This window comes from Python bivittatus, unplaced genomic scaffold (genome assembly GCF_059951505.1).
Source record: "Python bivittatus isolate LINGU-HERP-01145 unplaced genomic scaffold, Pbiv_v1 ctg000960_np1212, whole genome shotgun sequence".
Lineage (NCBI taxonomy): Eukaryota > Metazoa > Chordata > Lepidosauria > Squamata > Pythonidae > Python > Python bivittatus.
Genome location: NW_028277124.1, coordinates 402,829 through 415,225, shown reverse-complemented (window position 1 = coordinate 415,225; position 12,397 = coordinate 402,829). Strand labels below are relative to the sequence as shown.

The window sequence follows — 12,397 nt, the reverse complement described above, 5'->3', positions numbered from 1 at the left end:
CTCTAAGAATGCATTATTTAAAACAAAATTATATTACTGGTCAAGTTCGTTAAAAGATCTGTATGATCTAAAGAGAAACCAGAGTTTGTTATCAACACATGATAATAAATTCAAGAAACTCATAGACTGCTTACTGTTCCTTGTAGGGGAGATTCACCATGACTGAATTTCCCAGCAGCCAGTAAAGCCAAGGAAACATATGCTACAGTGATATCATATCATTTTGTAGTGTAACTATAGGACCAACTATTTCAGGCCTGTCCACACTTTAAAAATGATTTGAAAGAAGTACTTCGGTCCTTATATGAGCACAGCATGTTTCTGCTCTTCATTAAAGCAGCCTTTTTTTTTTCAGATTCCCAGGAGAACTTGAAAAAAGGTATAGCTGCTTTAAGAAGTTGATTTTTAAAGTTAACGTGACTCTTAAAGCAGCTGCACTTTGCTGAAATTTGGTAGTCTCTCATATTTCATGGCATCAGATACTTAGATCTATTTTGGAGCAGAAGGAAGCTTCAGAATCTGACTGGATGAACCCAAAAGCTCACCTAGTGAAGGATCTTGCTTACTTCTATAGCCCATCAGAAATTAGAAAGACAACAGCTTTCCCACATTCATGGATACACTGCATCTAGAGTTGGAAATTCCAATGACCTATCATGGCTTATATCTGCTTTCTCCATAGTCATCAATATATGCAAATGGATTTGACCACCCTGAGAATTACTCCCAGAGCCTGGAGTCATGTCTCCCCCTTGTGGAATGCCAAGATCCACCATGAATTTTAGTTCTTTGGTGTTAATGGAAGGGAAAAATAAAATCTGAGTCCACGAAGAACCACTCTGACCCTAACCAGACACTATATGCTTTGAAATGAAAAGTTGCAAACCTGTCATCACCAAAATGGAACTGCTATTTGACAAATGCAAACCAAACTTTTCATATAAACTGAAACTTTTAATAATACAAAGATTAGATATATGATCTAGGAGATTCATTTAAATAATTTGTTTTCTATTTGTTCAAAGAGAGAAAGTAAAGTAAAATGCCTAGAATTGGTCTACAATTTCAATTACAATGTTGCATTCATATTTTAAAAGATATTTAGTGTTGAATTTACACTTTTCATTCTTTTGTATTCTGTCAGATACTAATAGCTTTTAATGGAGTGCTATACATTTTCTTTTCTTCTTCCATTTGGTAACCAACAGGGGAAAAAAAATCAAAATATGGTATCACAGGATGTGGGGATGATTAAAGTAAGTGTTGTAATGAAACAAATCTTCAGAGATTTTAACTCTAGAAAGCCACTTATTATCTAAGAAAATTATGTAACTACTATCTAAAAGCAGCCTTTGTACCAGATGATGAAAAAGCAGTCAAACACCTTTTTTTAAGCATCCAAAGTTTGTGCTTGGAGATGTAAGTTTTTAAAAGTTGCTTGTTATAATAATATGGAGAAGTTGGTAGGAACATTTATTGAATATAAAGTAATAAAGCATATAAACAAAAACAAATCTTGAGAAAAATGAATCAATATGGTTTCGGTATAGCTAAGTCCTATTCCTTGATTGATAGATAGATAGATAGATAGATAGATAGATAGATAGATAGATAGATAGATAGATAGGTATTATTTATTATGGCCATGAACCAACCCAACTAACAGAAAACAACAAAGCACATAGGGTAATAAAGGAATAAGATGACACATACTTTGGCTCAATAACCCTTGCCCATTTTTACAAAGTATAAAGCATAATTTTGCAATGTTTAGAGAAATGGAATATTTTTGTTGGCGAATAAATAGTTGAAATAAAAGAATGCTAATTATTTATGTAATTTACACTTTTAGAATATACGTGTACTTCTGTGTTTCCTTTTTCTTCTAACATTCTGACAGTTACCTAGGTGGGAAGTGAAATTTTAAAGTGTCTTCTTTGGGTCAACCTGTTGTGGCTCTCCTGAAACAGGAATTCATTTTTTCATTTTTTCTCTATTTGTACCAGGTTAATTGTAACCCTTCTTAATTTTTACATGATCCAAATATTCTCACATCTGATTATATTTAACTCAGTTACGCCCTTCTGTATATTCTATGAAAGTGGATGGAGTACAATTGTTATCTTAAGGTTACAATATCCAATACAAATGGATGGAGTACAATAGGTTATCTTAAGTTATCGTTCAGTATATAAACATCCCTTTGAGACTCTGGCAAGGTTTGTCTCCTAGTCCTGATTGATAAAGTTGTCCTAGTGAACATTGACTATATGTCTTTTGTCTGTAACTATTTCTAGTAGGGGAATGTAAGCATCATCCTGCATAGAATATTAGATCTTAGAATATTTTTTTCTACATCGATAATCAGTACAATTTTAACGAAGTGGCCTATGTTATTTATTTGCACTCATGTACTTCTTATTAAGTATAACAACATTTAGCAAAATATTCAGCACTTGTACCATAACAGTGGGTGGTTAGTGCAAAAAACTGCTTAAATTAATCCCTATAGTGCAGCTGTTGAACTGTGCAGTGGGCTATATCCAAGTTGGTAGTTCATAAGAGTCGCAGATGGCCTTGCAGAATTCTGTTTCCAACAGCGACCAAACAAATAAATGACAAAGATTCCAAGGAGGCTTGAAAATGAGGGTCAGTTCCAGTTGCACTAAGTTTATCCCATACTTTCCAAGTAGAATCTAAAACAGCAGCATATTTTAATTTCCATGTCGTTTCTTCTGTTTTAAAAATCCAAGGGCACACCCTCTTTCCCCAGAAGATATCTTGCAATGCTTAAACTGTGTGAGGATGGATGCTATCACTCAGTGTCGATTAGAGTCCCAGAAATCAGTTATGACCAGATCATTTTACCCACGAGGCGAGTGTGCTGAGATATTACTTTTAACATTCCTTATTTACAAATGCACAAATCGAGCACAGGGAACAGACATGAACCAAGAATGCAAGTGCTATTCTGTAACAATGCATATGCTTCTCCAGCAACATCTAGCATAGATTTTGAGCTTCCCCAAGCTCTTTTTTTGCCTGGGGGGGAAAAAAATCCAGGTTTGCAGTTCTTTCTCTCTCTCTTCCAACTGCTGCAGTGTTTTGCTTTGTTTTCATCGATTCAAAATATGTACACATTTTTTTAAACAATGCAAGTCTGAAAATTCTGACATTTTGGATTTAGGCATGTGAGTGTATTGGGTTATACAAACTGGGCAGGTTTGCATAAAAATGTTAAACTAAACCTATCCCTTGAACACTCCTAATCCAGTGGTGAAAGGGTGATGTAGAGAATTCTTAGCCATTGACAGAAAAGATGGGGGAGGACTAGGAAAGTTGGACACAAAGTTTCATCATTCTTTCCTACATGAGCCATTTCAATAGACAAAGCTCAGGGCAAGTTGCAAAGCCTTCTCCACTCTATTTCTTCAAATGGCCAAGGTAATAAGAAATAGCAAATGCACACAGCATTTACCAGTCTCACAGTTAAGGTTTGGATGTTTCTGAGCTATTAATGAAACAAACAATGCAGTATATTCCTAAGTCTTAATTACAATGGTGAGCAAGTGTGGTCATATACACTAACACAAATCCCTTTTCTTCTACCCTTCCTCGCTAAAATATAAGAGCCCTGCAGGTTAGGCTGTGGTTCATCTTGATGTAGGATTTTATTTCTTATAGTAGCTAACCAAATATCTCTGGGGTGCTCACAAACAAGAGAGATAGACATACCCGTCTCCCACCACTGCTGCCTTGCAAGTGACATTTGATGACATGCTGCCCCCAACTTGGAGGTAATACTGAGTCTTCAGTAGTATCCTTCTAAACGTATCTTCCTGAATGTATCAAATCCCATTTTAAAGCCATCCACGTTAATGGCCACTCCCTGGTAATGAAGTCCACAGGTAAATTATGCTAAGGAAACTATGGAATGATGGCAGAGAGTAATTGAAGTTGGGTCGAAGCGAATGATTACCCAATTTGAAATTCAAGTATGACCAAATTAACAATTAACATTGCAGCCAAGAGAAGTTCATATATCAATATAATTGCTACCAGAAGGGAAGATTTCTAGAATTTAAAAATAATTTTAAAATGTAATAGATTTAAGACATGGAAATATCATTTTAAAAATGAAGAGAAGCAGACTTCATGCTTTGTACTTTCATGTTTTGCTATATTGCTAAAGAACTTTTCATCCTGTCCATCTGAGGAATCCCTTAGCACAAAAGGAATTACCAGGAGATCACTACTTTGTCACTCTCCAAAGCTCCAGAAGGAATGTACAGATAAAGTAACTAATGCATCTTGAATGGCAGCAGGAGCAGACAGATGCAACAGGAAGGGGGAGAGATAAGGATGACATAAAACTATTGGAGCCAACCAGACAGTTTTCAATGAGATTAAGCCCAGATGAATGTAAGCCCCAGAAGTAATTTACATTTGATGCCAGTGAAAGCAAACTAACGTACATCTGAAGAATAATTCATATCCACTGCTGTGTAATAAAACTACTTCAGAATGTTAAAAGAGGAGGTGTCACAGAAGGAAGTGTTAAGCACACACACACACACACACACACACACAGAGCATACAGAGTCCAAAGGAAGCTTGCTTGAAAAGACTGAACAGTCAATTGTATTGGGAAGTGAATAGGAAATAATATTTTGACTGAGCTTTGTGTTAAGAAAATACAAACTGGCTCTATTATCGAACAATAACAGATTGAAATATCTGCTGCATAGACATTGATATAAATGCATGTATTGAAAAGGTTGGAAAAGTTTACCTGATATGACTATTCTGTTGGAATTGCAAATTCCCATTTTGGCATCTCAGGAAGCACAGGGAGAATGATGTCATTTGACATTCTGGTGGACAAGTTAGCCCCTTAAACTTCTCCCTAAAGTAGGAGAAAATTGCCCTGAAATTTTGGGTCTTTTAAAAACAAAAAGGCAAGAGAAAAGCCTTAAGCTTCTGCAAGACTTAAAATCATCTCAACCCCTGAAATATGAAAATAAAAAAGATTCACTCATTCCAGTTGTGCTGTAGGGACTGCAAAAGTGGCTTTATGGCCTGTTTTATAGCCATAAAAACTATACATCCTTCTAGCAATGAAGCAACTGGTCCAGAGTGGAGAGAGTTAAGGAAACCAGCAGGGCCTATCTGGGTCTTTTGGCCATAAAAATCATTACCATATAGCAAGCAGAGCCAGTGAAGGGTGACACATTACTAGTACCCATAGGTGGATCATGTCAGAATTCACAGGATCACTTTCAAGTCTGAGGTATAGGCAAGGACAGGTATGATCATCTAAATGTCTGAGAAACACAGTTCTGATGTGAGACAGTGAAAATTTAAGATGGGCTAGGTAGGTTTTCAGTCACAAGCAACTATGAGATCAGAAAGTGAGCTTGCTTAAATCTGCAAGGCAGGGCCTCTTCCCTCAAGGACTGTTAATTAATCAGCTGGGAGAAGCCCTGCTTCTGTAAGCTCTTAGCCTCAGATAGTGCTGTACTGTTGTTGAAGCCTCACTTGCTAGTCCCTAGGATTGGAGGGGGTAGAACTGTTTTCACTTCTAGAGAAGAGTTTGTATCCAGCTCTTCTCTTATGAGTGATTTAATTCCCCTGGCTGCCATGAATCCTGATCCTGAATTAGTACCAACTCTTCCCTTTATCAGAGTACCCTGTGCAGGCACTCCTACTCTCCTGGAGGGCCATTTACACCCTGCAGGTTGCCCAACCCTGATTTAAAAGTATCCATGGCCATATAACTCAACTTTACTGGGAGATGGCTAGCTTGCTTTCAAGATCTTTAATGTACTTAATTATGGCCAAGTAAGAAAATAGAATGCTTTTTCCTATGGAAGAATGTATACAGGGAGTCCCTGGGTTAAGAACGCCTGGGTTACTGACAACCCATAGTTAAGAATGGAGCCTATTGTAGCAAAATTTGAGTTAAATACACAGTGATTCAAGTTAAATACACAATGGTTCAAGTTCATTACACAATACTACTTATACAATATTATACAATAATACTGTACTGGCTTACATACAAATCTGACTTAAGGACCTTGGGAATGGAACTTATTCTTAAACTGGGGACTACCTGTAATTGGATTGTTCTTAAATAGGTTATTATAAAATGCATGCACATTGACTCTCAAATCATCTTTCACAAAATGAAAATGGAGCACACACAAGCTGTAAGATGGAAAGTTGGGGAGGGGAAATGTTTTCAGTAGCAATTATATCCTAACAGTGCATTATCTCATCACTGCAAAGTTTCCAATAACAGACTAAATAGAGAATATTTTGAAAGATCTTCTAATATCTGTTTTTTCCTCAAGCAAAACCTAAATAACAAGTTATTCTTTAGAATGTTACAGTATATATATGAGGCACTTCTGGTTTTGCATCATTGCCATGTTATCATAAATTATTTCAATAAAGTGTGGATCATCAAAGAGATCATTTGAGACTCAAATATGTAAAATTTATATTCAGAAATTTTTAATGGATAAAAATTGACTTTGCTTCTTAGAGTGATCACTTTCCATTGTTATTCCAACTGTCCCTGAAGGTTGTCATGAAACAATATAAGGATAGGTCTTGCCTCATGGCCTATGTGGTAAAATTGAATTTATCTAGTCATAAATGACGTACTTTCTTATAAATGTATGGGGGGGGCAACAAATATCGTTTAAAACCATGCTTCTACAGACTCAAATGATAAAGTTCTTAACCAGAGTTCATCTCCTTTAGCTCTTGGTAGCATACAGTCTTAGCCATGGGATGGAAAAAGGATGCATTTTGGTTTCTTGTTTACCCAGAGGAACAGTTGACCATGAGCAATTAAAATTAATTGTATGAATCATTTATACAAGCTATAAGTTGTTTCCCTTTAGAGTCGTATCAACAAAACTCCATGCTTATTTACAGAATGATAGTTGACTTTTTGACAAAGGCCACCGATGTCTCATTTTCTTTTATATAAACTATCTATATTTTCCCTTCCCTTCCTTCTTTTTTTACATTTAATTTTTATTGCCAATGCCTCTGACTTCTCCCATTCCTTTTCTCTTCCCCCAAATTCTCTCAGCTTTCTTCCCTCTTCCTTCCCTATATGGATGTACCAGAACTTTCACTTCTATTCCACTAAAACAATAATCTACCATTTCATTATAACCTATCAACAACATGCAAAATTCTAAGGCAGTGGCCTACCTGTGTTTCCTTTAGAATATAAGTGGCCAGTCTGGTATTCATCAGGCAGGCACAGCCAACCAAACCAAGCAATTTATTGAGCCCTAATGGTTTTTCCCTAAAATATTTTCCAGAAATAGAACTTCCAGATTACAATGTTGCACCTCTGTGTTGGTTTTTGTATATAATGTAATGATGAGCAGCATTCTTGAATCATTATCCACATAATAGAATGATCCCCTGAAGAATACTGAACCTGGAGAACCATATTTTCAGCACTAAAGGAGCTAAAATCCAAAATTACTAGTAGGAATCTTTTTTGACAAACTTTGTTTTCTTACCTATGGATTTACCTTGCATTTTTTTGTTGTTGTTGTTGTTAGATTTATATCCTACCTTCTTGGTCTAGAGTTCAAGATAGTGTATATAGCATTCCCTCTTTCAACTTTTCCCAGTAAAAACGCTGTGAAGTCAATTGGGCTAAGAGAATTGCCTGAAGGACTGCCCATGTGCTGTAGCTTGAACATCAGGAGAGAAGACTTGATATTATATTATAGCCATTCCAAACAAGAGAAAACTCTTGTCTCCTTTTGCTGCCTGTATTGTCTAATATACCAGCTTTCCACCTAGTTTCTTTTGAATGATAGCCACCATGAGTGCTCAAATTCAGTAGAAAGGCAAAATTTAGATCAAATAAATAAATTAATTTGTAATTTTGTAATTGTAAAAAATAAATAAATGAATCTGTAAAGTCATACACTTATAAGAGAGTGCTATTTTTATTGTGGTATGTGATCCTTTCCTTTTATTTTTACACAACTGTAATCTAAGTACCCTTCATGCCTTAACTATGATATGTCTACATTCAAATTTCTCCTTGGCAGCATTCTCATTTATTTTTCACATGACAGGATTATATAATAGATACCTATGATTCTTCTATGGCTTTTCACCACTTCTCCTGCACATTAAATTAAGTGAAGGCATTTGTTAGTTTTCAGAATATGTTCTAGCCATTGTAGATGACCTTGGATTATCCTAGTTTCCTGCTGATGGATTCTTACTTTCTCAGCAATTAACATCTGACTCCATCCCACACAATTCCATGAATGGTTTGGCAAGAATAAAGGCAGTTCATACACAATATTATAAATGATTTATTTTGAAGAAGGCTGAACTAATATCCCTCTCAGCCTTTTTCCCCCAAAGATTTGAATACAGTGTCCTGTTGCCTTCTATTAAAATGTTACTTTTAATGCTTGGTTTTCCATTGGTCTTCCATCTTTCTTTCTGATAATTGTTATTTTAATTTATTTCCTGACTTTTCTTTCCATTTATCATATATTATGCCTATGTGGCAGCTGTATTGTTCTACATTTCTACCGCCATCACCATTGAATGGAGTAATTTGGATACAACTGTAAAACAGTTGAGACCCATGACTCACAAATTGATGGACAGTGGTCCCTGTTTAAAAGAGACAGTTGAAGTGGCAGTGATTTCAGCAAGAAGAGCCTCATGTTCTCGTTCATTCATATGACTCCCTCCTTTTTGTTCATGACCAGCTAGCTAATTTCCAAGGCTGTTTGTAATATCTCATAAAATTGATTAATTGATTTATTATGTCCCATCAAGTCATTGTCAACTTGTAGCAACTACACAGATAGATTTTCTCCATAACAATCTGTCCCTAACCTGGACAGTCAAGTCTTCCAACAGTATACTCATTGCCACTGCAACTGAGTCTATCCACCTTGCTGCTGGTTGTCCTCTTCTTCTCTTTCCTTCTACCTTTCACAGCATCAGAGCCTTTTCCAGAGAGCTAGATCTTCACATAATGTGACTGAAGTAGAATCATTTGAGCCTGATCATTTGTGCCTTGAGTGAGAACTCTAGGTTGATATGTTTGATGTTTCTTTTCTTAAATGTCTTCAACACCAAAGTTTGAAAGTGTCAGTACTCTTCCTATCCTGTTTCATCTATAGAGTGTCATATGGAATAACATGACCTACATGATCTTTGTAGGTATAGACACTTTTCCAAGACCTTCATAACTGCTCTCCCAAGTGCTAGTCTGCAGCATATTTCTTGACTGCTCCTTCCTTTACTGTTGAGGATAGTTGATCCTAAAAGGCAGAAGCTATGTACCCCTTCAATATCTTCACTGTCAAATCTAAGACTGTTATCTACCTGTTGTCCTTATTTTGGTCTTCTTTATATTTAATTTTAGTCCCATTTTTTTCACTGTGCTCCTTGTTTTTTATTACTAGAGACTGCAGATCCTTTGCATTTTGTTCATGTTTCTTCCTCCAGATCTAAAACCATGCTCATCTTCTTCTAATCCAGCTTCCCTATTCAGCATATAGGTTGATTAAATAAAGGGAGAGTATACAGCCTTGTCGCACTCCTTTGCCAACCTGGCACAAGTCTGCTTTGCCATATTCTGGCCATACTGTGGCTTCTTGACCTGTATATAAGTTTCTCATGAGGACAATGAGATGTTCTGGGATTCCCATTTTTCTGAGCACTTTCCACAGCTTGACGTGATTGACCCAATCATAGGCCTTTCTATAATGAATATATCACATACTGACTTCTTTTTGTTATTTTTTGTCTTAATTATCCAGCATATATCAGCAATAATGTCTTGTTTCTCAGCCTTTTCTAAAGCCAGCTTGAACATCTGGCATCTCTTGTTCCATGTAGGGCTCTAATCTGCTTTGGATGATCATAAGCATTATTTTGCTAGCATGTAAAATTAAGGATATTGTACAATAGTTTGCATACTCTGTTAAGTCTCCTTTTTTGGTATTGGAATATAAACTGACCTCTTCCAGTCTCCTGGCCACTGTGTTGTCTTCCAGATTTGCTGGCTTAGCTTGGTTACAACCTTGACTGATTCTTCTGTTGCTTGCCATATTTCAGAGAGTATTCTATCAGTCCCTGTAGCCTTCCAATTTGGTAATGACCAGAGTGCTGATCTAACTTCATCTTCTAGTACTAGAGGTTCTAGTACTACTGTTAGAAGTAGGGAATATCTTCTAAGGTATCATGGATGTTGACATCTCTACTTTACAGTATTTCAGTATGCTCCATCTTTGTCTGATCTCCTTTAAATCAGTTACTATATGTCCACTGGTGTCCTTTAGCATACTAATTCGAGGTTGGAAACTCCTTTTGAGTTCAGAGATCTTTTTAAAGTCTTTCCTTGTTTTTCTCTGTCTATTTACATCTTTTATGTCTTTACAGATGTTGTTGTAATACTGATACTTGTCTCTTCTAACAACTTTCTGAAACTTTTTGTTAAGTTCCTTTCTGTCTTTCTTGGTTTTGGCTTCTCTTCTTAGCAATTTCCACAGTTTGTTCTGACATCCAGTTTGAATCTCATGAAACTGATATTTTATTTCTGCATAGATTTTCTGCATTTTAGACCTATCTCTGCCAAAGCCTTAGTGCTAAATTCCATAGTTAATTTCATTGGTACTTCTCATTGAGTTACCCAAAAAAAAAAAAATTAAGTCCTTTGAAGAGCTGACGGGTCTCATTCACAGCTTTACAGCAGAGAATAATTCTATTTATTGAAGGGTTGAAAGTATTTGAGGAGACAAATTATTCAAGCTTCGAAGACAATAAATCTAATCAATTAATACAGCCTGCCAGGTCCCAAGGAAGGATATTGTGAGAGAACAACTGGCCAGAGAAAAGAGCTGTTCCACAAAGGAAGAAGCATCAGACACCTGATTAAATGGTCCATTGCTGTGGCTGAGGAGCTCTAAGGATGTCCATCAGAGGGGAGGGCAATGAAGGATGCCTAATGGGAAGAAAGATTTGCCCTTCCTTGTTTCTGGGGGAAAAAAATCCTTTTACTTTACATTCTTATTATTAGATTGAATAAGTATATAAATCCAAGAACAGTAGAGAAGAACAGTAGAGTGGGGTCAGTCAGTTACCAGAGGAAACAGTCAAATATAGTAAGAGAAAAAATAAATAAAAGACTGAGTAAAATGGAGCACTGGAGAGAGATAAAGGTGTCTTGCAGTAGCAGAAGAACCCAATTAATGGCTGGAATTACTGTTCCAAAGGGGGAGGGGAAAAACAGTTTTCTGTTTTAATAATACAAGTAAAGAACTGTTAAAATCTAAACTGATTGAATTAATGAGATCAGTGATGGACAAGCATATTATTTGTACATTTGTGTTTAAATTGGATGATGCTGAACTTAGCAGCGAGAGAGAAAGAAAGCCTGTTTAATCATGCTGGTTCAACGCAAGAGGAGGAGGAACAGGGTGGGTGTTTTTCCTCTTGCTACCCTGTACCAGTTCCTTTTCTTATCTTCACAGCTGCACCAAACCAGAAGAGAGGAAAAAGTGCCAATGTACATGGCTGAGAAACCAAGGTCTCTATCCCTTCTGCACCAGTTTTCACACCAGCCTTCACTCAGCAAGTTTTTCTCTGCACATTCTCATCTTATTTTCTTGGAGGCTGATGCCCAACTTTATGTATCTTTGTTGAGATGAAGAAAAACAAAACAGGCCTATCTAAAGGTCTCTCAATGAATATGACTTAATTTTTGCCACCTGCAGCTTAGTTCTTCTTATTACTGAAATGTTGTAGCCTTTGTTTCTTTGCACCAACCATTTCATATTAAATGTTCGAATAAAGGAGTAAGTCCTAGGGGAAGCCCCACATATGTGTACTTGTCAGGGTGAGAATTCTTATCTGACTACCTCTGATTCAGTGCACGGAAGGCAAAAAACAAAAACAGAGAACAACCTATCCCAGTCAGACAACCCAGATGGAATCACATAATGAATGTTTCTATGGCTACAAGAGGAGTCGCTGTGTTTTGAGCCTTTTGTATGAAGACATTAAGGCAGTTTGACAAAGTACTTGTAAAAAGGTGGGGATGGAAGCAAAACTGGAGGAACTGGAAAAGGTCAAATCCCAATTTGACGCTTGTACAAAGCATGTCACTTTGATTTGATTATGAGAGGACCTGCAAATTAATATGTCATTTCCAAACAGGAACATCCTCTTTAAATACAGTTCCTTCACTGAGTTTATGGGAGTCTTGTTTTTCAAAGCTATGCAGATGTATGTTTTTCTTTCTTTGATCTGATCCTCAAGGTCTTTTATAATATTTAGTGACAGCAGCAGATCTTCAACAAGAATGTCCCAAGTACAC

General features: G+C 36.5%; 1 long non-coding RNA gene across 2 annotated transcripts in view; it reads right to left on the bottom strand.

Moving 5' to 3' along the window:
* The window catches only part of LOC148213610 (uncharacterized), a 66,185-nt gene that overhangs the window by 21,705 nt on the left and 32,083 nt on the right, over nt 1-12,397 (bottom strand). The window lies entirely within an intron of this gene.